The 23,079-nt window shown below is 35.6% G+C and overlaps 1 pseudogene; it reads left to right on the top strand.

The window, feature by feature from the left end:
- The first annotated feature begins 10,258 nt into the window (after positions 1-10,258).
- Positions 10,259-12,027, top strand: LOC140628428 (ribonucleoside-diphosphate reductase subunit M2 pseudogene; annotated as a pseudogene).
- Positions 12,028-23,079: the final 11,052 nt, after the last annotated feature.

The raw sequence follows: 23,079 nt of genomic DNA, 5'->3' as shown, positions 1-23,079 counted from the left end.
AAAATAATCAAAGTAATATCTAGGACCCCATTTCACCAACACTAATAATTGTAATAACTTTTATGTGCCAAGTACTACACTTATTACTTTACATCATTATAATCATCCCCATCATCATCAATATTATCAAACAGTCATTGAATGATTAGTATGCAGCAACTTACACACATTATTTCATTTAATCTTTACAACAATCTCATGAATTCCTATTTTATAAATAATGAAAATGAGCCCTGGAGAGATGAAATAACTTGCCCAAAATCTGTCCATTGGCAGAACCAGGCCTTGAATCCATCAATATCTGACTACTGAGTCTAAAATGCATTCATTATATTCCTACCAGTCTAGGTGAGTACCTTTAGTAATAACAGAAAATAAATTGACATTAATTTTCCGAAGCACTTTAATATCCCTTCACTTGATTCATTCAGAGAGGATATTATTGGCCTACTTTTACCAATGGGAAAACTGGCACACACAGAGGTTATATGATTTCCTTAAAGTCACACGATTTTATTGGTGGAGCCTGAATTAGGTTGGCACAGATTCATAGATCTTATAAAATTTCTCACTTAAAGATTTCTGTAACCTATCACCTCTCCCTCACTAGGTCAAATGCCTGTCTTCTGTGTTCCTAAGGCATTCTGTGTTTTTCCTTATCAGAGTACTTACCACACTGCTTTGTAATTGGTTGCTTACCTGTCTCCTTCATTAGACTGTGAGCTGAGTGAGGGCAAGACTCTTCTATTATTCAGTCTTGTGTCTAAAGCCTTAAAACTGTAACTAGCATCTAGTAGATACTCAATAAATATGGGTTGAAATGAATTTGAATTTACTGAAGCCCTACTAGCTGATCTGTTGGGAATAGATAGATGAAGCCAGCAGTCCCTGTCCTCTATATAGACAAGCTTAAAAATGATGGCATTATTTACTCTATGCATTATAATAGTCTTTGAATAATTGTAAGAGAAGATAGGGTTGTTGTATACAGCTATAGAATTTTCTAGCTTTTGCTTCGTGAAACCCAAAGGCTCCCTCTCCATTTTTCAGCCCGAGGCTAGCGTGACAGGGCAGCACAAATGAGTAAAACAAAGGCTCAACAATGAAGCCAAAGTAAGTCTTAGTTTTCCAAGTGGGAAATTGACTCTATTCTCTATCAACTACTATAGATGCAGGAAAGGAAAAGGAACACGTGTCAAATAGGACTTGAGCCTAAAACATTAATGGAGGGTTTCATATTTGTGAATTTGCTTAAATCCCTGATGTGAACTAGTTTTCTAATAATATGATTCTTCTTCCTCAAAGCAGAGAGCATATTTATAAGAAAGTGAAATAACAAAGATTCCATTCAATTTGCCTCCAGTTTGTATTGTGTATGGGGATATAAAATGTGGACAACATGGCCCTGTCCTGGGGGAGAATTCCAGCTGAAATAGAGAAATTGGTTTGACATGAAACCACTAAAACAGCCACTTAAGGATGATATGAGAGCAATTGCATAAATGTACCAAGTGTATACATAAATGTAGTAGTGGAGTTAAGTATCAGAAACAGCAGAGTGAGGATTAAAGGAAAAACCATGTATGTGGGCAGAATTGTAAGAGAAGAAAGTAGATTGAGCTAGAGACCTGACTTAGGGCTTACTGAAGCTTATGGCATGCAGAATCATCCACCCTGAATTCTACTGACATTTTTTAAGGCTACCTTTAAGAAGAAGTAGGGAAGAGGAAAGAGTTTTATTATGGCCTCAAATGGGGAAACAAATTTTATCCTCAAAGGAAAATTAGTAAAATTAATGAAATGGTAAGCCAGGGCATTGGTACTTGTGGTCTTGTGAAGCAAGATTTCAGGAAGAGTTCAAGTTCTGTGACTTGCTCCGCTGGCTCAGAGAAATGTCTCTGAATGCCGAATCCTATACTTTATTGCCAGAACGCCCACCAGTCTGCAGTGGGTTTGGTTTATGCTAAGCAAAGGAAGAAAACGAACTCCCGGAAATTCTGCAGGAACCATTTTAATACTGAAATTTTACACATTGTGATAAATTTTTTAAAATAACAGGAATTTGTGCCACCGTTTTTCAATTTTTTGCAAAACAGGCCAATTTATGGAATGAAAGAGCAAGAAGTCAGTCATGAAGGAACAGAAAGATTTAGAACACAGATTTCAAAGGACCCAAAGTAGGAAATCAGGCAGATGACTCATTGTGTCAGGGTTTTCATAGGAAATTATAAATTGGAACAATCTTCTGCATAATCTGAAGTATGTTGCAGAAGGTATCTGGTCCAGGCACTTAGAAACAAAGATACTTGCTGCCACCCACTTAAAGCAAATGTAAAATGACTGGCAGGCAAAATGTAAATTGCCAAAGGCATCTTTCACCACCCATAAAGGGACAATTTTGGGCCTCCGATTTTCCCTTTGCTAGAGAACAGAAACATACTCTTCTCCATTCTATTTCAGCCACCTAATCCCAGTCACATTTTAGAATTACCTTGTTGTCATAAGAACCTGCATCCTCTTTGAAATCACGGATTAAGACATCCCACTCTCCAACACAACTTCTTCCAGGTCACTAGCTCACATAGTTTTGCTGAATCAGGTCTTCTATTTCATTAAGATCTCCACTGACCTCTTCATTTTCTACCTCTTAGTTCCTCCCTACCTCACTTTCTCCCTACTCAGTATATGTGATAGCTCATCATTACTACTGGCCTTTCGAAAATGCTGTTAATGCTCCTTTCTTTCTCTTCTCTCTTAACGCCAGTAAAATGAAGCCTACCACTCCCATAATGTGTACCTACAATTGAAAGGTTGATAGAGAAAATTCCAGAGCCATAAAATTTGGGCATTGCTTACAAATTTATGACAAGTTATCAACTTGGCTTTAAACACTGCAAAAGTCTTAATATGTTTCTCTAGTAAGTTTGCTCTTTTTCTGCAAGAACTAGTTTTATTTTTTTTAACTTTCTCTTAAGTCACTAAACTCACTTTCCACCACTGCTTAACTTCCTTCTCTTGAGGATGATCTTGTCTCATATTTCATATTGAAAATAGCCCTCAGACGGAAATTACCCCATCTTGCAACTGTGATTATCTTCTTCCTTTTTCCCTTAATTATAATTGATAATAGTCCTCATGCTAACAAAGACCAGATCCTTTGCACATGCTCTGCTTCCCATCTCTTCCCACCTCTCTACAGGATCTTTATAATCAGTGTTCAAAGATACTTTATTAATTCCCATCTAAGATAAAATTTTTTCTTGCTCCCACTTATTTTCCTGTTATTGATCTCTGTCTATTCTCAACAAAGTCAAGTTTCCCCAAAGAGCTATCTATACACTAACTCCACTTTCTCACTTCCCATTCATTTTTCCATGGCTTCAATCCTCATCACTCCACTGAAATATCTGTTACTTAAGTAGTCCCCATTGACTTCCACATTGCTAAATCTAATAGATGTTTTACAGTTCTCATCTTACTTGACTTTTTGACATTGATATTTGACTGAGTTGACTACTCTGTACATTTGAAACTCCCTAGTTTTCCTTCTAACCTTGTGACTCTTCCTTCTCAGTTTCTTCCTCCACCTCCCTCTGTTATTATGACCTCTCCTTTGAGATAGAAATGTGTACAGAATATTTATATGCTTACTTGGCATTTAATTTCTTATAGGTGTATGGAACTCAGCATGTCTAGAATTGGACTTAATCTTATTATCCCACCAAAAGAGATCTGTCCCTTTTCCAATATTCTTGGTCTTTGTAAATAGTACCACCTGTCCCTCATTAACTTAAAAGAAAATGCAAAAGGCTTAACAAGGCCCTGAATTATCAACCACTGATAACCTCTCAAGCTACATCTCTGGTCCTCACTCTTTCCTATTCACTAAGATCCAGCCCTACCAGCTTCCTTTCAGTTCCTCAAACAATAGATCTCAAGGCTTTGGTGCATATTGTTCTGCTTAGAATGCTATTTTCCTAACCAACACCCTGCATATCCTTTAGGACTCACTTTAAATATTTTTTTATTTATAGTAGATTTTCCTGATATCTAATTTAGATTAGATCACTTCAGAATTTACTATAAATTTATTTTCATGATTGTTTAGCATTCATATCACCTTGAGACTATCTATCCCATGAGGGCAGAGACTACTACTTTCACTGTATGCACAGTATCTAGTACAGTGCTATTACATGGTAGGTAATTAAAAATAGTTAATGAAGGAATGAATGCATGACTGAATCTAACATTAGCGGAATTCTCAATGTTAAGAAAGGGTGTTCTTTGTTACCACAAATTTTAATATAATATAGTTCTAAAATTTTTGGCCAACTCCAGAAGACACAATAAAAGATACAAAGGTTTTAATAATTGGAAAAGAGCTGATAAAACTCTCAGTATTGGATCACTGCCAACCTAGAAAAACAGTGAGTTTCCAGTGGAAAAGTAATAGAACCCTTAAATGATTTAATAAGGTAACTAGTTTCACACTAAACAAATATTTTTCTACCAGAAATAACCAGTTATAAAGTAGACTATGGAAAAGATTTATTTCAAATAGTAAGAAAAACATTTATTAATCACATATAAATAACGAGGTTACAGATGTCAAGGCAAAGGTAATTTTCTCAGATGCTTTTCTTTGAAACCAGCTGAAAACAATGAGAAAAGTGAAAAGTAGAAAAAAATTACATTCTCAATAAAAGTAAAATACATGCAAACTTCAAATCATAATCTATGAATAAAGTTATCCAATGCAGAGAAAATTTGAACTGGTTGAATGATAAAACCAAGAGTAGAACACAAGTCTCAGCACATCTTTGGTAACTTGGAAGGTTCTGTAAAAAGGGATGCACCTCCTTACAGTCCAAACCAATAGTTTCTTAAATATAGTCACTGTGTCCCTGAGCTCTGTTAAGCCTGTGGAATGGCAGAGGAATAAGGGCTGAATGAGGGAATGGGGGATGGGGTAAAAGGTCATTGGCAGTCAGCTAGCTCTGCAATATAATTACACAGAGACCTGTAACACACAGGCTTCCTTGCTAGCCAGTCAGTATTCTAGGGATTCTCAACTGGGTATAATATAACCTTCTACTCCCTACGGCAGAGATTCTCAATCTCAACACTGATATTTTTGTACCACATAATTCCTTGTTGTGGGGGCTGTCCTGTGCACCGGAGGATATTTAGCAGTATTCTTGGCCTCTCCATTTGAGACAGTCAAAAATGTCTCTAGATATTGCCAAATGTCACTTAGAGAACAAAACCATTTGGATTGAAAATACTCACTGCCAGAGGACATTTATAAATGTGTGGGGGTGTTTTAGAGTGTCACAATGACTGGGGTGGGAGTGTTGCTGGCATTCAGTGAGTATGAATATAGACATTTTAACCTTTCATTCGTTCTCTCTGCCCCATCCAGAAGCAGTAGAACGATCCCTTTCCTAATCCAAATTTCCAAGCTTGGTCAGGGCCTGAGCTGAAGAAAGGGAGTAAGTTTTAAGTTGGATGTAAAATAGAACTTTTATTTAGTTTGAGTCCTTTCAAAATCAGAGGGGGATACAAACCATAAGAGACTCTTAATTATCTTTTGATACATTAAAAATTATATGTTTTTATTAATGACTGAAAATGACCAAAAAGCTACTATATCTGCTCAATATGTCACTAGGGTGCAAGAAAGAAATGTCCAATAAAGTATGCTTGAAGACAGTGGTGAAAGATAAATAAAATTGGTTATTATATTCATTAAGTCCAGCCCACTTGATAATTTATATATAAAAACAAGACCTGAGTATACAGATTGAATGGGTCCATGGTGTTCCAAAGAAAGACTGATATAGAATATTAACAAGGCAAATCTTTGTAAAATTACCTAACTTCAAAATCAAACCAAGAATTCTATTGACACTTAAACAAAATAATTCCTTATAAATGGAAATAAGAGTTCATAAGTGGAAATAAGGTCTCAAGCTTCCTGCTAAAATATAGTAGAATAATATTTTTAAAAAATCTTCAGGGAAAGATAATTTGACTTAAGAACGTTATGCCCATGCAAGCTATCTTTCAAACATAAAGGTAACTGTGAATCATTTCTAACATGTAGAAACACAAGAAATAGAGTAGACATGAGCAATTCTGAAAAACACTTGAAGTCAAAATCAAGGCAAACTAGAAAACCATGGGGGAAAAAAAACAATGTAAGAAGGCTGATCGTGAGCATTAATTCAGCTAAATATAGAACAAGTGTTAAACGATGTTTAAAATTATAGAACACACAAAGGTATATACTTATATACACATAGAAAAAAATCAGTAAAAAAAAGACAAAAGACAAAACAAAATTCAGAAACTGTTAACAGTGACAGATGATAGGAGGAAGCAAGCACTGCTAGTTGCCTATTAATATCTATTCTCTATTTCTTACTAGCAAAACTCCACTTTTTAAATTTTATCTGAATTCAAGAAATGAAACAGAAGATCATAGGGCTAAAACAAGATGAAATCAGAGAGGGAGGCAAACCATAAGAGACTCTTAATCATAGGAAACAAACAGGGTTGCTGTGGAGGGATGGGGTAACGGTGATGATGTAATGAGCACTGAGTGTTATATGCAACTGATGAATCACTGACCTCTTCCTCTGAAACCAATAATACATTATATGTTAATTAATTGAATTTAAATACAATTTTAAAAATAAAAATAAATGCATAAATCTTATTTTGCTTAAGTTAGTTTTAATTTAGAAAATAATAATAAAAATGCTTAGCAACAAACAAGAATTCAGAATATATATAACACACATGTGTGACCTTACTGAAGTACATATGGGAATATATTCACACATGATAACTTAAAATGAAATTATTATCCTACAACAAAACTTGAAACATATTTTTCTTTGAAATTGTCAATTCAGCTGGAAAAACAAACATAATAATAGTCAATAAAATTTAGCAAAGGATAGATAATGAAGAGACTGTTAAATTACCTGCTAATTAGAATTAGAATAATAAGATAAAAATACAAGAATAAACATACATATCTATATGACATTTTAAAGGTCTCAGATCTTAATCTAGAGAATGGAGTATCTGCAAAACACCATCTCAAGAAGTGTGTGGGAAATATCAGAAAGGGAGACAGAACATGAAAGACTCCTAACTCTGGGAAACGAACTAAGGGTGGTGGAAGGGGAGGAGGGCGGGGGGTGGGGGTGAATGGGTGATGGTCACTGAAGGGGGCACTTGATGGGATGAGGACTGGGTGTTATTCTGTAAGTTGGCAAATTGAACACCAATAAAAAATAAATTTATTATAAAAAAAAGAAAGGAAGGAATTCTTTAATGGTGATGTTAAAAAAAATTGGTTGGCAATTTGGAAAATTTTTTAAAAATAGGTTTCTTACTTTGTATCATCCACCAAGAATAATTACAGATGGGATCAAAATATTAATTACAGACTTCTAGCAAAATGGTTTGCTAATTTCAATGATAAAATGAAACAGGAATTTTTAAAAGTTCATGGCTCTACTCAGAGAAAGAGAAAGAAATGGATGACAGAAGCAAGAAGAATGCAATAGGTTCACAAGCTAACTATCTGAAATCTTTGAGAATAAGAAAAATTTAAGCAATCCAATAGAGTGCATGAAGGTGAAAAGAGCAAATTTAAAAAGCATGGTAAATATAAAAAATAAAATAAGATAGCAAACATAAATTCAAGCATACCAGTAATCATAATAAATATAAATTGACTAAACTTCAGGTTGAAAGATGGATACTCATAAAAAGGAATTATTTAAAGCCAGCTAGATGCTATTTACAAGAGACCTGCCTAACACCTTTAGCAATATGATGACTAAATGCCAAGGATGGATAAAAATGGATGATTCACAAAATCGAAGGTGGGTCACATATGTATATATCAAAAAAGTTAACTTTAAAGCAAACAGCATTGGAGGGGCTTGGGAAGATGACGGAATAGGAGGACCATGAGCTCACTCCATTCACATTTACAACTAGATATCATCCACATCCAAGTCAACAAACTGGAGAGCAATCCAAAGACTAGCAAAACAAATGCCACAACTAAATATAGAGAAGAAGCTATATCCAAAAAGTTAGGGAGGTCAGAAAGGTAGAGGAAGGTTGCTCACAGGAGGCAGAGAGCTGCATGCACAGAAGGCAGAGAAATGAGCCTTCATATCAGGATCCTCACACAGGGAAGACTTATTTCTACAAAGTTTGGCTTTAAAAACCAGAATGGCTGAATTCCATGAGTTGGTAACATCAGTGGTACTTGGAGCCTAGAGCTTTTAAAAATCAATTGACTCAGCATGGAGTGAGGCAGGGGGATGAGTGATAGCTGGATCTCTACCCTAAAGATGCAGTCTGCACACAGAAGCAACATTAAAAGGGCAATTTACACAACATTGGGGGCAAACGGGAAAGAGAGCTGTTCATACTGATTTGGGAGCATACTGAAGCACTTTGAAAATAAGGGAGCTGTCAGTTGCCATTTTCCTCCCCCACTCCCCAGCATAAACACAGAGCCACCTGCAGGAGGCAGCTCTGCACAGACACTTGCTACCTAACCCACTAGCAGTGCACCAGGCCAAATTTCTGAGAATTTACCACTCAAATTCTGTTAGGCTCAACCCTGGGCTCAGGACAAATCCTGTTAAAGCCTTGCTCATATCCTACCCAGCCGCCACCACACACCAGGCCCAGCCTCATGCCCCAAGCCACCCCTGTGCAGAGCCCCCAGATACTGTAGCACTTTCAAGAATCTGGTATAGAAACTAGTGGTCCAGGGATCCCTGAGTGGCGCAGCGGTTTAGCGCCTGCATTTGGCCCAGGGCACGATCCTGGAGACCCGGGATCGAATCCCACGTCGGGCTCCCGGGGCATGGAGCCTGCTTCTCCCTCTGCCTTTGTCTCTGCCTCTCTCTCTCTCTGTGTGACTATCATAAATAAATAAAAATTAAAAAAAAAAAAAAAAAGAAACTAGTGGTCCAGCACAAATTGTGCTAACACTGTTGCTCTACTCCCAAGTTCCCTGGTGGGCATGCAAACTCATAGATGGCCTACCTGGGTTCCATAAACACCACAGAGAACAAGCACAGCCCACAACAGGCAGAGAGTCAGTGAAGACAACTATACTGAAAGCAAAAGTGACTCAGATACAATAGTAGGGCCTAAGGAACACATATAGGACATTCTCTTGAAGTGCCAGGTTCTGGTGAACAGGGGACATTGCATACTAGGTCACTCCAGGACCTCCTCTTCATAAAGTCATTACTTTCAAGAGCAGAAGACATAGCTAACTTTCTAAATACACAGAAAGGCCAACAAAATGAGGAGGAAAAAATGGATCCCAAATGACAGAAAAGGACAGGGCCATAGCCAGGGAGTTAAGCAAAATGGATATAAGTAACATACTTGATAGAGAATTTAAAGCAGTGATCATAAGGGTACTCACTAGACTTGAGAAAAGAGTGGAAGACATGAGTGAGGCTCTTAACACAGAGATAAAGAATAACAGCAGAGATAAAGGGCTCAATAAACAAAGTAAGGAAAAGTTTGATGGAATGAATAGCAACCTGGAAGAAGTAGAAGAACAAATCAGTGGCCTAGAAGACAGAGTAATGGAAAGTAATCAAGCTGAGAAAAGAGAGAAAAACTAATTTCACAGAATAATAATACTTAGGGAGCTCAGTGACTCCATCAAATGTAATAACATTCATATAATAGGAGTCCCAGAAGAAGAAGAGAGAGACAAGAAGGAGCAGGATATTTATTTGAAGAAGTAAAAGCTGAAAATGCCTTTGATCTGGGGAAGGAAACAAACACCTAGATCCAAGCTGCACAGAGAACTCCCATCAAAATCAAAAGTAGATAACACCAAGATGTATTATAATTAAATTTGCAAAATATAATGATAAAGAAAAAATCTTAAAAGCAGTAAGATAAAAGAAGTCTGTAACTTATAAGAGAAAACCCATAAGGCTAGCAGATTTTTCGACAGAAACTTGGGAAGCCAGAAGAGAGTGGCTTGATATATTCAAAGTGCTGAATGGGAAAAATCTGCTGCCAAGAATATTCTATCCAGCAAGGCTGTCATTCAGAATAGAAGAAGGGATAAAGAGTTTACCATACAAACAAAAACTAAAGGAGTTCATGACCACTAAATCAGCCCTGCAAGAAATGTTAGAGGGGACTCTTTGAATTGAAAGAAGAGACCAAAAGTGACAGTATGAAGGTAGGAAACATAAAATCAGGAAAAGTTAATATCTGTAAAAAATCAGTTAAGGAACTCACAACATAAAAGGATGTAAAATATGACAATGTAAACCTAAAATGTGGGAAGGAGAGATGAATGGGTTCAAACAAAAATGACCATCAACTTAACATAGACTACTATATACAGAAAAGGTTATACACAAACTTAATGGTAATCATATATTAAAAACCACTAATATATATACAAAGAATAAAGAGAAAAAACTTCAAATATATCATTAAAGAAAAGGAGCAAACCATGAAAGAGAGAAATGCAAGAAAAGAGCAGAGATAATCTTCAGAAACAATCACAAAAAACCAAAATGACAATAAATACATATCTATCAATAATTATTTTGAATGTAAAGGGGCTAAATGCTTTGATCTAAAAACACAGGGCAACAGAATGGATTTAAAAAAAACCTATCTGTATGCTACCTACAAGAGATTCATCTTAGACCTAAACATACCTGCAGATTGAAAGTGAGGGGATGGATGTCAGAAGAAAGCTGGAGTAGCAGTATTTATATTGGACGAAATAGACCTTAAAACAAAGACTGTAACAATAGACAAAGAAGGACACTCTGTAATAATAAAAGGGACAATCTAGGACCTGTATGATGTCTCAACCTGCCCTGCCTCTTCTATGCGACCACTGCCTCCATCTGCCTACTGCTTCCCACAATTGTGGCCCTGCAGCAGCAGCAGCTCCAGCTCTCACCCCTCAAGGGGCTCAGCTTGGCAGACAAGGAGAACACGTCCCTTGCCCTCAGCAGGACAGCTTGCTGGCTAGGAGGATCTTCCAGCAGCCCGCCAAGCAAAAACTGAGGTATTTGCCCCTAGCATGGAGAATGAGTCACTACTCGGAGAAAACCCTTGTCACGTTGTCATTCTCCTTATCGAGTACCATGGTATTTGGCAGATGTATAAGAAAGCTGAGGCTTCCTTTTGGACAGCTGAAGAGGTGGATCTTTCCAAGGACATTCAGCATTGGGAATCCTCGAAACCTGAGGAGAGATATTTTATACCCCATATTTTGGCTTTCTTTGTGGCAAGTGATGGCATAGTAAAAGGATAACTTGGTGGAGTGGTTTATCCAAGAAGTTCAGATTATAGAAGCCCTCTGTTTCTATGGATTCCAAATTGTCGTGGAAAACATCAACTCTGAGATGTATAGCCTCCTCATTGTCACTTATATTAAAGATTCTAAAGAAAGGGAATTTCTCTTCAATGCCATTGAGACAATGTCTTGTATAAAGAAGAAAGCAGATCGGACCTTGCATTGGATTGGGGGCAAAGAGGCCACCTATGGAAAATGGATTATAGCCTTTGCTGCCATGGAAGCAGTTTTCCAATGAACTTATTAGCAGAGCTAAGGGTTTACACTGTGACTTTGACTGCCTGATGTTCAAAGACCTGGTCCACAAGACTTCAGAGCAGAGAATGAAGGAAATAATTATCAATGCCATTATGATTGAACAGGAATTCCTCATGGAGGCCTTGCCAGTGAAGCTCATTGGGATGAATTGCACTTTAAGGAAGCAGTATATTGAATTTGTGGCAGACCAACTTATGCTGGAGCTTGGTTTTAGCAAGGTTTTCAGAGCAGAAAATCCATTTGGCTTTATGGAGAATATTTCACTGGAAGGGAAGACTTCTTTGAGAAGAGAATAGGCAAGTATCAGGATGAGAGTGATGTCAAATCCAACAGAGAATTCTTTTACCTTGGATGCTGACTTCTAAGTGAATGAATGTGCTCTTATTTTGCTGATTTTTTTCCTTTTCCATAAAAAAATCAGCTACTTGAAGTGTATCAAACCAGTTACACTATGAATTATCAATAATGTTCATGAATAGTATTGTTAAAACTGTGTAGCTACCTCATAAGCAAGCCTGTTGATTGGTGATGCTAGTCATCTCACCTAGAGAAAAGCATAGGCTAAAGCTACTCAAATTTGCATGAAAGATCTTGGCCATGTTTGGCTTTTTCAGACAGGCTGGCTGTCCATGACTTCATCATGGCTCTTAGAGGCAGTTTGGTCTCAAAGTGTGGGGACTCTGGAATAAGTCTGATCCAGTCAGTTACTATAAGGCCCTTGGGAGGTGTCAGTCTCAGTGCTTCAAAACAGATTTTAAAGTTTGCTTACTGCTTTGTATATACAACTGGCACTTTACACACAAATAAACATAGTTTGTACTGTTGAAATAAAGGCCTGATTTAAACTAATTTGGTTTCTAGCCCAAATGCAAAGCATTCTTTTGACCAATAATGGGAGCCAGTATAGAATTTACTAGGTTACCAAAGTCAGCCAAACCTTTGCAAATCAAGCATGTTATTTCCATTTTTTAATTTTATATAATGAATTGATGTGCTCCTTAATCAACTTTAGAGTCAGTCCTGCACATACCTACGTATTAGCCAGTTGGTGCCACAAAGAAGACAAAGAAGTTGTGTTTTATATTTTGTAGGCCAGGTTGAGTATTGTGGAATAAGAGAGAGGGGAAAGGAGCTTCTAATTTAAATCATTGGAGCTTGAAGTGTGATGCAGGCTGTCTGCTGGCACCTGGGGGTGTGTGAGAAGTAACATCTTTTTATTTTTCAGATCCTATTTTCCCCAACTTTGAGTTCTTACAAAAGATCCTTAGATCCTTAGCCATGGGATCTGAGATAATATTGTAAATTGATATTTAAATCATCCTTGCATTAAATGACCCACTTAGGATCTTGCTCCAATTAAGTGGCACAACCAGAACTGAAGTTGGCTCCCCAAAAAGTTGAGCATTTATTTCAGTTTGGTTTAAGTTGTAAGTAGGTACTGTTGACCTAATCCACTTATATTTACTACATTTTTTTTAAATTAGAAAATTTTTCTTTTACTGTACCTGTCCTTTTATATGTGTGGTTCATATTTTGAAATAATTGCCCAGTAGTGCAGTTCATGACCGAAGCAGATAGCTTTCAGTGCAGTAACTTCCGGCGTTTGCCTTAATCTGAGCATTACTTTTTTGGATTCCTGACCTTCAGTTGAAAACTAGTTTCATGAGCTATATAAATACATGTCCTATTCACATAGTAATTTTAGAATGAAGTATAAAATAATATACTTAATAGGACTAATTTCAACCAACTTGCTTTTGTGTTACCACTGCCTTCTCCTTCCCCCCGAACCTCCAAAATCCAACCAGGATGTTACATGGAGGGTGGTGGATAATATGCACTGATCCTTCGGCCACATTTGTTAACATGTTGTGCTGTGTTGGCTGATCACTTACCTGTTCTATTGTCAGTTTTCTTCATTTATTGTATAAATTATCAAATAGTCAATTTAAAAATTTCTCTAATAGAGGCTGTCTATCTTTTAAATTATTGTTACTTAAAGTCAATCCAGATTATGTAGTTTTTACACTTGTACAACACAAAAGTTAATAAACATTTTTGCCTTGTGAAAAACAAATAAATAAAGGGGACAATCCAACAAGAAGATAAAACAATTGTAAATGTTTATGCACCCAAGATGGGAGCACCCAAATATATAAAACAGTTAATAACAAACATAAAGGAACTAATTTATAATAATACAATAATAGTAGGGAACTTTAGCACCCCACTTACATCAATGGACACATCATTCAAACAGAAAATCAACAAGAAAACAGTGGCTTTGAGTGACACACTGGGATAAATGGATTTAACAAATATATCCAGAACAATCCGTCCTAAGACAGCAGAATACATATTCTTTCCCTATGCATGGAGAACTCTCTCCAGAATGGGTCACATATTAGCCCTCAAAACCATCCTCAACAAATTCAGGAATACCAAAGTCATATCATGTATCTTTTCTAACTACAACACTATGGAACTACAAGTTAGCCACAAGATAAAGCCTGGAAAGAGCACAAATACATGGAGGTTAAATAACATGCTACTAAACAATGAATGAGTCAACCAGGAAATAAAAGAAATAAAAAAGTACATGGAAACAAATGTAAATGAGAACATAATCGTCCAAAACCTTTGGGAAGCAGCAAAAGTGGTTCTGAAAGGAAAATGTATAGCAGTACAACTCTACTTCAAGAAGCAAGTAAGCAGTAAGGTATAACCTTACACCTAAAGGCACTAGTAAAAGAACAACAAATAAAAACTAAAATAATCTGAAAGAAAGAAATATTAAAGATTAGAGCAGAAATAAACAATATAGAAACTAAAAAACAATAGAATAGAACAATGAAACCAGGAGCTGGTTCTTTGGAAAAAAAATCAATAAAATTGATAAACTTTTAGCCAGATTTATCAAGAAAAAGAGAAAGAATTAAATAAAGTCACATATGAGAGAGTAAAAATAACAACCAACACCACAGAAATACAAAGGATTATGAGAAAATATTATGAAAAACTATATGCCAACAATTTGGACAACCTAGAAAAAATGGATAAATTCCCAGAAAAAATATATATTAGCAAAAGTGAAAGAGGAAGAAATAGAATTTTTGAACAGACTGATAACTAGCAAAGAAACTGTATCAGTAATTGAAAAGCTCCCAAGAAATCAAAGTCCAGAACCATATGGCTTCACAGGCAAGTTCTACCAAACATTTAAAGAAGAATTAATGCCTATTCTTCTCAAACTATTTCAAAAAATAGAAAAGGAAGGAAAACTTCCAAATTCATTCTTTGAGTCCCGCATCATTCAGATACCAAAACTGGAAAAAGACACCACTAAAAAAAGAGAGCTACAGGCCAATATTCCTGATGAACAAGGATGCAAGAATCCTCAACAAAATACTAGCACACCTAATTCAACAATATATTAAAAAAAATCAGTCACCATGATTTAGTGGGATTTATTTCTGGGCTGCAAGGGTGATTCTATATTCCCAAATCAATCGACGTGATACATCACATCAATAAGAGAAAGGATAAGAACCATATGATCATTTCAATAAACACAGAAAAAGCATTTGACAAAGTAAAACATATATTCATGATAAAAACCTTCAACAAAGTAGGTTTGGAGGGAGCATACCTCAACATGATAAAGGCCATATATGAAAAACCCACAGTTAATATCATCCTCAATGGGGGGAAAAATGAAAGCGTTTCTTCTAAGATTTGGAATAAGACAAAGATGTCCACTCTCACCACTTCTATTCAACGTAGTGCTGGAAATCCTAGCCATTGCAATCAGATGACAGAAAGAAATAGAAGGCTTCCGCATTGGTAAGGAAGAAGTCAAACTTTCACTATTTGTGGATGACACGGTACTCTATATAGAAAATCTGAAAACTCCACCAAAAAACTTATAGAACTGATTAATTCAGTTCTAGAAAGTCACAGTGTAGAAAATTGATGTACAGAAATCTATTGCATCTCTGTACACCAATAATGAAGCAGCAGAAAGAGAAATTAAGAAAACAATCCCATTTACAATTGCACCAAAAGTAATAAGATATCTAGGAATAAACCTAACCAAAGAGGTAAAAGACCTGTATTCTGAAAGTTATAAAGCACTGTTGAAAGAAATTTAAGATGAAACAAAGAAATGGAAAGACATTCCATGCTCATGGACTGGAAGAACAAATACTGTTCAAATGTTTATACTACTCAAGGCAATCTGCACATATAATGCAATCTCTATCAAAATACTAACAGAATTTTTCACAGAACTAGAAAAAAATATCCTATAATTTGTATGGAGCTACAAAAGACCCCAAATAGCCAAAACAATCTTGAAAAAGAAAAAGCTAAGTTGGAGGCATCACAATTGTGGACTTTAAGTTATATTACAAAGCTATAGTAATCAAAACAGCATGATACTGGCACAAAAATAGATACAGATCAATACAACAAATAGAAAATCAAGAAATAAACACTCAATTATGTGCTCAATTAAGCTTTGACAAAGCAGGAAAGAATAGCCAATGGAAAAAAGAGTCTTTTCAACAAATGGTGTTGGGAAAACTGGACAGCAGCATGCAAAAGAATGAAACTGGACCAGTTTCTTATACCATACACAAAAATAAATTGAACATGGATTTAAGACCTAAATATGAGACCTGAAAGCATAAAAAATCCTAGAAGAGAGGACAAGCAGTAATTTCTCTGACATTGGCCATAGCAACATCTTTCTAGATATGTCTCCTGAGGCAGGGGAAACAAAAGCAAAAATAAACTATTGGGATTACATCAAATTGAAAGTCTTCTGCATAGTGAAGTAAACAATCAACAAAGCTAGTTAGCAACCTATGGATTGGGTGAAGATCTTTGCAAATGTCATATCTGATAAAGGGCTAGTATACAAAATATACAAAGAATTTATAAAACTCAACACCCAAATAACATAATCCAATTAAAAATGGTCAGAAGACAGACGTTTTTCCAAAGAAGACATCCAGTTGGCCAACAGATACATGAAAAAACGTTCGTCATACTTACCATTAGGGACATGTAAATAAAAACTACAATGAGATATCGCCTCATACCTGACAGAATGACTAAAATTAACAACACAAGAAACAACAAGTATTGGCAAGGATGTTGAGAAAAAGGAACAGTTGTGCATTGTTGTTCAGGGTTGCAAATTGGTGCAGCCATGCTGGAAAATAGTATGGAGGTTCCTCAAAAAGTTAAAAATAAAACTACCCTTGATCCAGCAATCACACTACTGGGTATTTACCCAAATAATACAAAAACACTAATTCAAAGGTATACATGCACCCCTATGTTTATAGCAGCATTATTTACAATAGCCAAGATATGGGAGCAGCCCATGTCTCCATTAACCAATTAAAGGATAAAGAAGAAATTTATATATATATATTTATATATATTTCTTCTTTATATTTTCTATATTTTTTATAAATATATAAATAAAAATTATTCTTTATATTCTCTATATTTCTTATATATTCTCTATATTATATATATATATATATATATATATATATATATATATATATATAATTCAGCCACAATAAAGAATGATGTCTTGACATTTACAATTATATGCAGGAGCTAGGGAGGACAATACTAGGCAAAATAAGCCAGACAGACAAATACCATATGATTTCACTCATGTGTAGAATTTAAGAAGCAAAAAAATGAGCAAAGTGAAAAAGAGAGAGACAAATTAAGAAACAGACTCTTAATTATAGAGAACTGATGGTTACCAGAGGGGAAGGGAGTGGGGAGTTGGATTAAATAGGTAATGGGGATTAAGGAGTACACTTCTGATGAACACTGGGTGATGCATGGAATTGTTGAATCACTAAACTGTACATCTGAAACTAATATAACATTGTATGTTAACTAACTGGAATTAAAATAAAAACTCACAAAATAGTAAACAGCATTATACAGTATAAAAAGGATTAGTTATATAATAAAGTGAGTAATTCACTAGAAGATATAATAATCTTTAAATTCCATGAACCTAAAAACATAGTCTCAAACAAATATGAAGAAAAAATAATGGAATTAAAAAGAAAAATTGAGAAATCCACTATTATAATTGGAAATTTTAATATTCTTCCCTCAATAACTGATAGATCAAGGAGACAAAAATAATTAGGCTACCAAAAATTGAACTACACAATTAACAAGAATTTGGTCTAACTGATATATATAATACCTCACACAAAGCAATCAGAAAATAGTCTTTTCAAGTTTATTGGTAATGTATGAACAGTGAATATGACTAGATTGAACCTCATCTCTATAAATACCAAAAGACAAAATGAAAAACTTAAACAAAAAAGCAGATATCACTCAGAATAGTTTGTATGACCATAATGCAATACCCATAGAAAGCATTAAAATAAAAGGAGAGAGGGACTACTAACATCTATAATTTGAATGCCTATATGCATAGAGATATTCATGAATTCACACATATATGAATAGTTAGCAACCTATGCACTGCATACATATACTATATGTATATAACTATACATATATATGAATAGTTCAAAGAAAAATATAATGAAAATTTGAAAAAAATTAAAATTGAAAAACAATGAAAACATTGTGAATCATAACTCAGGGGATACAGATATAGCAGTACATAACTAATAAATTTATAGCCTGATAAGTAAGCTTTAGAAAATATTATTTAAAATTTCAAAAAGTTAGAAAATGAAGAGTAAACCTAAGGAAAATAGAAAAACTAAAATCAGAATACAGAGGAAATAAATCAGATAGAAAATAAACCAGTAAACCGAAGGCTGGTCTTTTGGAAAGACTAGTAGAATATGGAAACTACATAGTGAAGGTTTATAAAAAAAAGAAAGAAAGAAAAAACATGTTAAAAATATAAGGAATGGAAAGCAGGGATATAATTAGAGATACAGTGGAGACTAAAAATTCATATGGAAATATCATGACCAACTTTATGCCAATAAATGTGCAAAAATAAAAATGAATTTTCTAAGAAATAATTACTAAAATTGACTTAAGAAATAACAGGAAAAACTTGAATATATCTATATAACCATAGATAAAGAATAAAGAAACTGAATAAACATTTTATAATCTACATACAAAATCAGCAGGCCAGACAATTTCACAGACGAATTCTACCTAAATTTCACAGAACAAATATCTTCTTTCTTATGCCCTTGAAGAATAGATGAGTTCTATCATATAGAAATTGTTCCTGAGCAGTGGTTCTCAAACCTGGTTTCACATTATAGTCACCTGGGAAGCATTTTAAAATAACGATGCCTGGATCCATCTCCAGGATTCTGATTTATTTGGTATAGGCCAAAAAAAATCCTGAACATAATTTTATAAACAAACAAAAACCAAAAACCAAAAACTCCCCAAGCAATCTAAATATGCATCTGGGAATCGCTGAACTAGTGAACAAAATAATAAATAGGTAAAGCAAATATATATCAAATCACCTTTTGAGACAAATACAAACTTGATACAAAATCCCAACTTGGACAATACAAGAAAAAAATCATACACCAATCTCATTTATATAGAGAAGCAAAAATTCTAAAGAAAATAGTATAAAACTAAATCAAACACGCATTAAAAACACATGATGGGGGTGCCTGGGTAGCTCAGTTGGTTAAGCATCTGACTTGATTTCAGCTCAAGTCATGGTCTCAGGGTCATGAGACTGAGGCCCACGATGGGCTCTGATATCAGCAAGGAGTCTACTTGAGATTCTCTCTCTCTCTGTCTCCCCTTGCCCCTCTTCACCCCATGCGTGCTCTCTTTCTCTCTCTAAAATAAGTAAATAAATCTTTAAAAAATACACATGATGACAATGTGAGCTTAACCTAGGAGTGCAAAGATCTTTAAAACTGATAACAGATATTATACATGATATTAGCCAAAAGAACAAGAAGTGATGTAAAAATATTTTAACATTAAAATATTTATTGCTAAAAATCATAATTTTAACAGATTAAGGGGGGAAGTCTTATCATAATATGGATACAGATTTTTTTAGGGAAAACAGAAAATCAACTCGAGTGAAATAACTTTTTTTAAATTTTTAAATTTTTTTAAAATTTTTTAAAAAAATAAATTTATTTTCTTTGGTGTTCAATTTTCCAACATACAGAATAACACCCAGTGCTCATCTCGTCAAGTGCACCCCTCAGTGCCCACCACCCAGTCATCCCCACACCCCCTCCTCCCCTTCCACCACCCCTAGTTCGTTTCCCAGAATTAGGAGTCTTTATGTTCTGTCTCCCTTTCTGATATTTCCCACACATTTCTTCTCCCTTCCCTTATATTCCCTTTCACTATTTTTTATATTCCCCAAATGAATGAGACCATATAATGTTTGTCCTTCTCCGATTGACTTATTTCACTCAGCATAATACCCTCCATTTCCATCCACATCGAAGCAAATGGTGGGTATTTGTCGTTTCTAATGGCTGAGTAATATTCCACTGTATACATAGACCACATCTTCTTTATCCATTCATCTTTCAATGGACACCAAGGCTCCTTCCACAGTTTGGCTATTGTGGACATTGCTGCTAGAAACATCGGGGTACAGGTGTCCCAGCGTTTCATTGCATCTGTACTTTGGGGTAAATCCCCAACAGTGCAATTGCTGGGTTGTAGGGAACATCTATTTTTAACTCTTTGAGGAACCTCCACACAGTTTTCCAGAGTGGCTGCACCAGTTCACATTCCCACTAACAGTGTAAGAGGGTTCCCTTTTCTCCGCATCCTCTCCAACATTTGTTGTTTCCTGCTTTGTTAATTTTCCCCATTCTCACTGGTGTGAGGTGGTATCTCATTGTCGTTTTGATTTGTATTTCCCTGATGGCAAGTGATGCAGAGCATTTTCTCATGTGCTTGTTGGCCATGTCTATGTCTGTGAGATCTCTGTTCATGTCTTTTGCCCATTTTAGGATTGGATTGTTTGTTTCTTTGGTGTTGAGTTTAATAAGTTCTTTATAGATCTTGGAAACTAGCCCTTTATCTGATACGTCATTTGCAAATCTCTTCTCCCATTCTGTAGGTTGTCTTTGAGTTTTGTGGACTGTATCCTATGCTGTGCAAAAGCTTCTTATCTTGATGAAGTCCCAATAGTTCATTTTTGCTTTTGTTTCTTTTGCCTTCGTGGATGTATCTTGCAAGAAGTTACTGTGGCCAAGTTCAAAAAGGGTGTTGCCTGTGTTCTCCTCTAGGATTTTGATGGAATCTTGTCTCACATTTAGATCTTTCATCCATTTTGAGTTTATCTTTGTGTATGGTGCAAGAGAGTGGTCTAGTTTTATTCTTCTGCATGTGGATGTCCAATTTTCCCAGCACCATTTATTGAAGAGTCTGTCTTTCTTCCAGTGGATAGTCTTTCCTCCTTTATCGAATATTAGTTGACCATAAAGTTGAGGGTCCACTTCTGGATTCTCTATTCTGTTCCACTGATCTATGTGTCTGTTTTTGTGCCAGTACCACACTGTCTTGATGACCACAGCTTTGTAGTACAACCTGAAATCTGGCATTGTGATGTCCCCAGCTCTGGTTTTCTTTTTTAAAATTCCCCTGGCTATTCGGGGTCTTTTCTGATTCCACACAAATCTTAGGATGATTTGTCCCAACTCTCTGAAGAAAGTCCATGGTATTTTGATAGGGATTGCATTAAACATGTAAATTGCCCTGGGTATCATTGACATTTTCACAATATTAATTCTGCCAATCCATGAGCATGGAATATTTTTCCATCTCTTTGTGTCTTCCTCAATTCCTTTCAGAAGTGTTCTATAGTTTTTAGGGTATAGATCCTTTACCTCTTTGGTTAGGTTTATTCCTAGGTATCTTATGCTTTTTGGTGCAATTGTAAATGGGATTGACTCCTTAATTTCTCTTTCTTCAGTCTCATTTTTAGTGTATAGAAATGCCACTGTCTTCTGTGGATTGATTTTGTATCCTGCCACGCTGCCAAATAGCGGTATGAGTTCTAGCAATCTTGGGGTGGAGACTTTTGGGTTTTCTATGTAGAGTATCATGTCATCGGCGAAGAGGGAGAGTTTGACTTCTTCTTTGCCAATTCGAATGCTTTTAATCTCTTTTTGTTGTCTGATTGCTGAGGCTAGGACTTCCAGTACTATGTTGAATAGCAGTGGTGAGAGTGGACATCCCTGTCTTGTTCCTGATCTTAGGGGAAAGGCTCCCAGTGCTTCCCCATTGAGAATGATATTTGCTGTGGGCTTTTCGTAGATGGCTTTTAAGATGTTGAGGAATGTTCCCTCTATCCTTACACTTTGAAGAGTTTTGATCAGGAATGGATGCTGTATTTTGTCAAATGCTTTCTCTGCATCTAATGAGAGGATCCTATGGTTCTTGGTTTTTCTCTTGCTGATATGATCAATCACATTGATTGTTTTACGAGTGTTGAACCAGCATTGATCCCGGGATTAAATCCTACTTGGAGATGGTGAATAATTTTCTTAATGTACTGTTGGATCCTATTGGCTAGTATCTTGTTGAGAATTTTTGCATCCATGTTCATCAGGGATATTGGTCTATAATTCTCCTTTTTGGTGGGGTCTTTGGTTTTGGAATTAAGGTGATGCTGGCCTCATAGAACGAATTTGGAAGTACTCCATCTCTTTCTATCTTTCCAAACAGCTTTAGTAGAATAGGTATGGTTTCTTCTTTAAACGTTTGATAGAATTCCCCAGGGAAGCCATCTGGCCCTGGACTTTTGTGTCTTGGGAGGTTTTTGATGACTGCTTCCATTTCCTCCCTGGTTATTGGCCTGTTCAGTTTTTCTATTTCTTCCTGCTCCAGTTTTGGTAGTTTGTGGCTTTCCAGAAATGCATCCATTTCTTCTAGATTGCCTAATTTATTGGCGTATAGCTGTTCATAATATGTTTTTAAAATCATTTGTATTTCCTTGGTGTTGGTAGTGATCTCTCCTTTTTCATTCATGATTTTATTAATTTGAGTCTTCTTTCTCTTCTTTTTAATAAGGCTGGCTAATGGTTTATCTATCTTATTAATTCTTTCAAACAACCACCTCCTGGTTTTGTTGATCTGTTCCACCGTTCTTTTGGTCTCGATTTCATTTAGTTCTGCTCGAATCTTAATTAACTCTCTTCTTCTGCTGGATGTAGGATCTATTTGCTGTTTGTTCTCTAGCTCCTTTAGATGTAAGGTTAGCTTTTATATTTTAGTTCTTTCCAGTTTTTGGATGGATGCTTGTATTGCGATGTATTTCCCCCTTAAGACTGCTTTTGCTGCATCCCAAAGATTTTGAACGGTTGTATCTTCATTCTCATTAGTTTCCATGAATCTTTTTAATTCTTCCTTAATTTCCT

Source organism: Canis lupus, chromosome X (genome assembly GCF_048164855.1).
Source record: "Canis lupus baileyi chromosome X, mCanLup2.hap1, whole genome shotgun sequence".
Classification (NCBI taxonomy): Eukaryota; Metazoa; Chordata; class Mammalia; order Carnivora; family Canidae; genus Canis; species Canis lupus.
The sequence above is the reverse complement of the archived record's forward strand: the minus strand, read 5'-3'. Positions and strand labels throughout refer to the sequence as shown.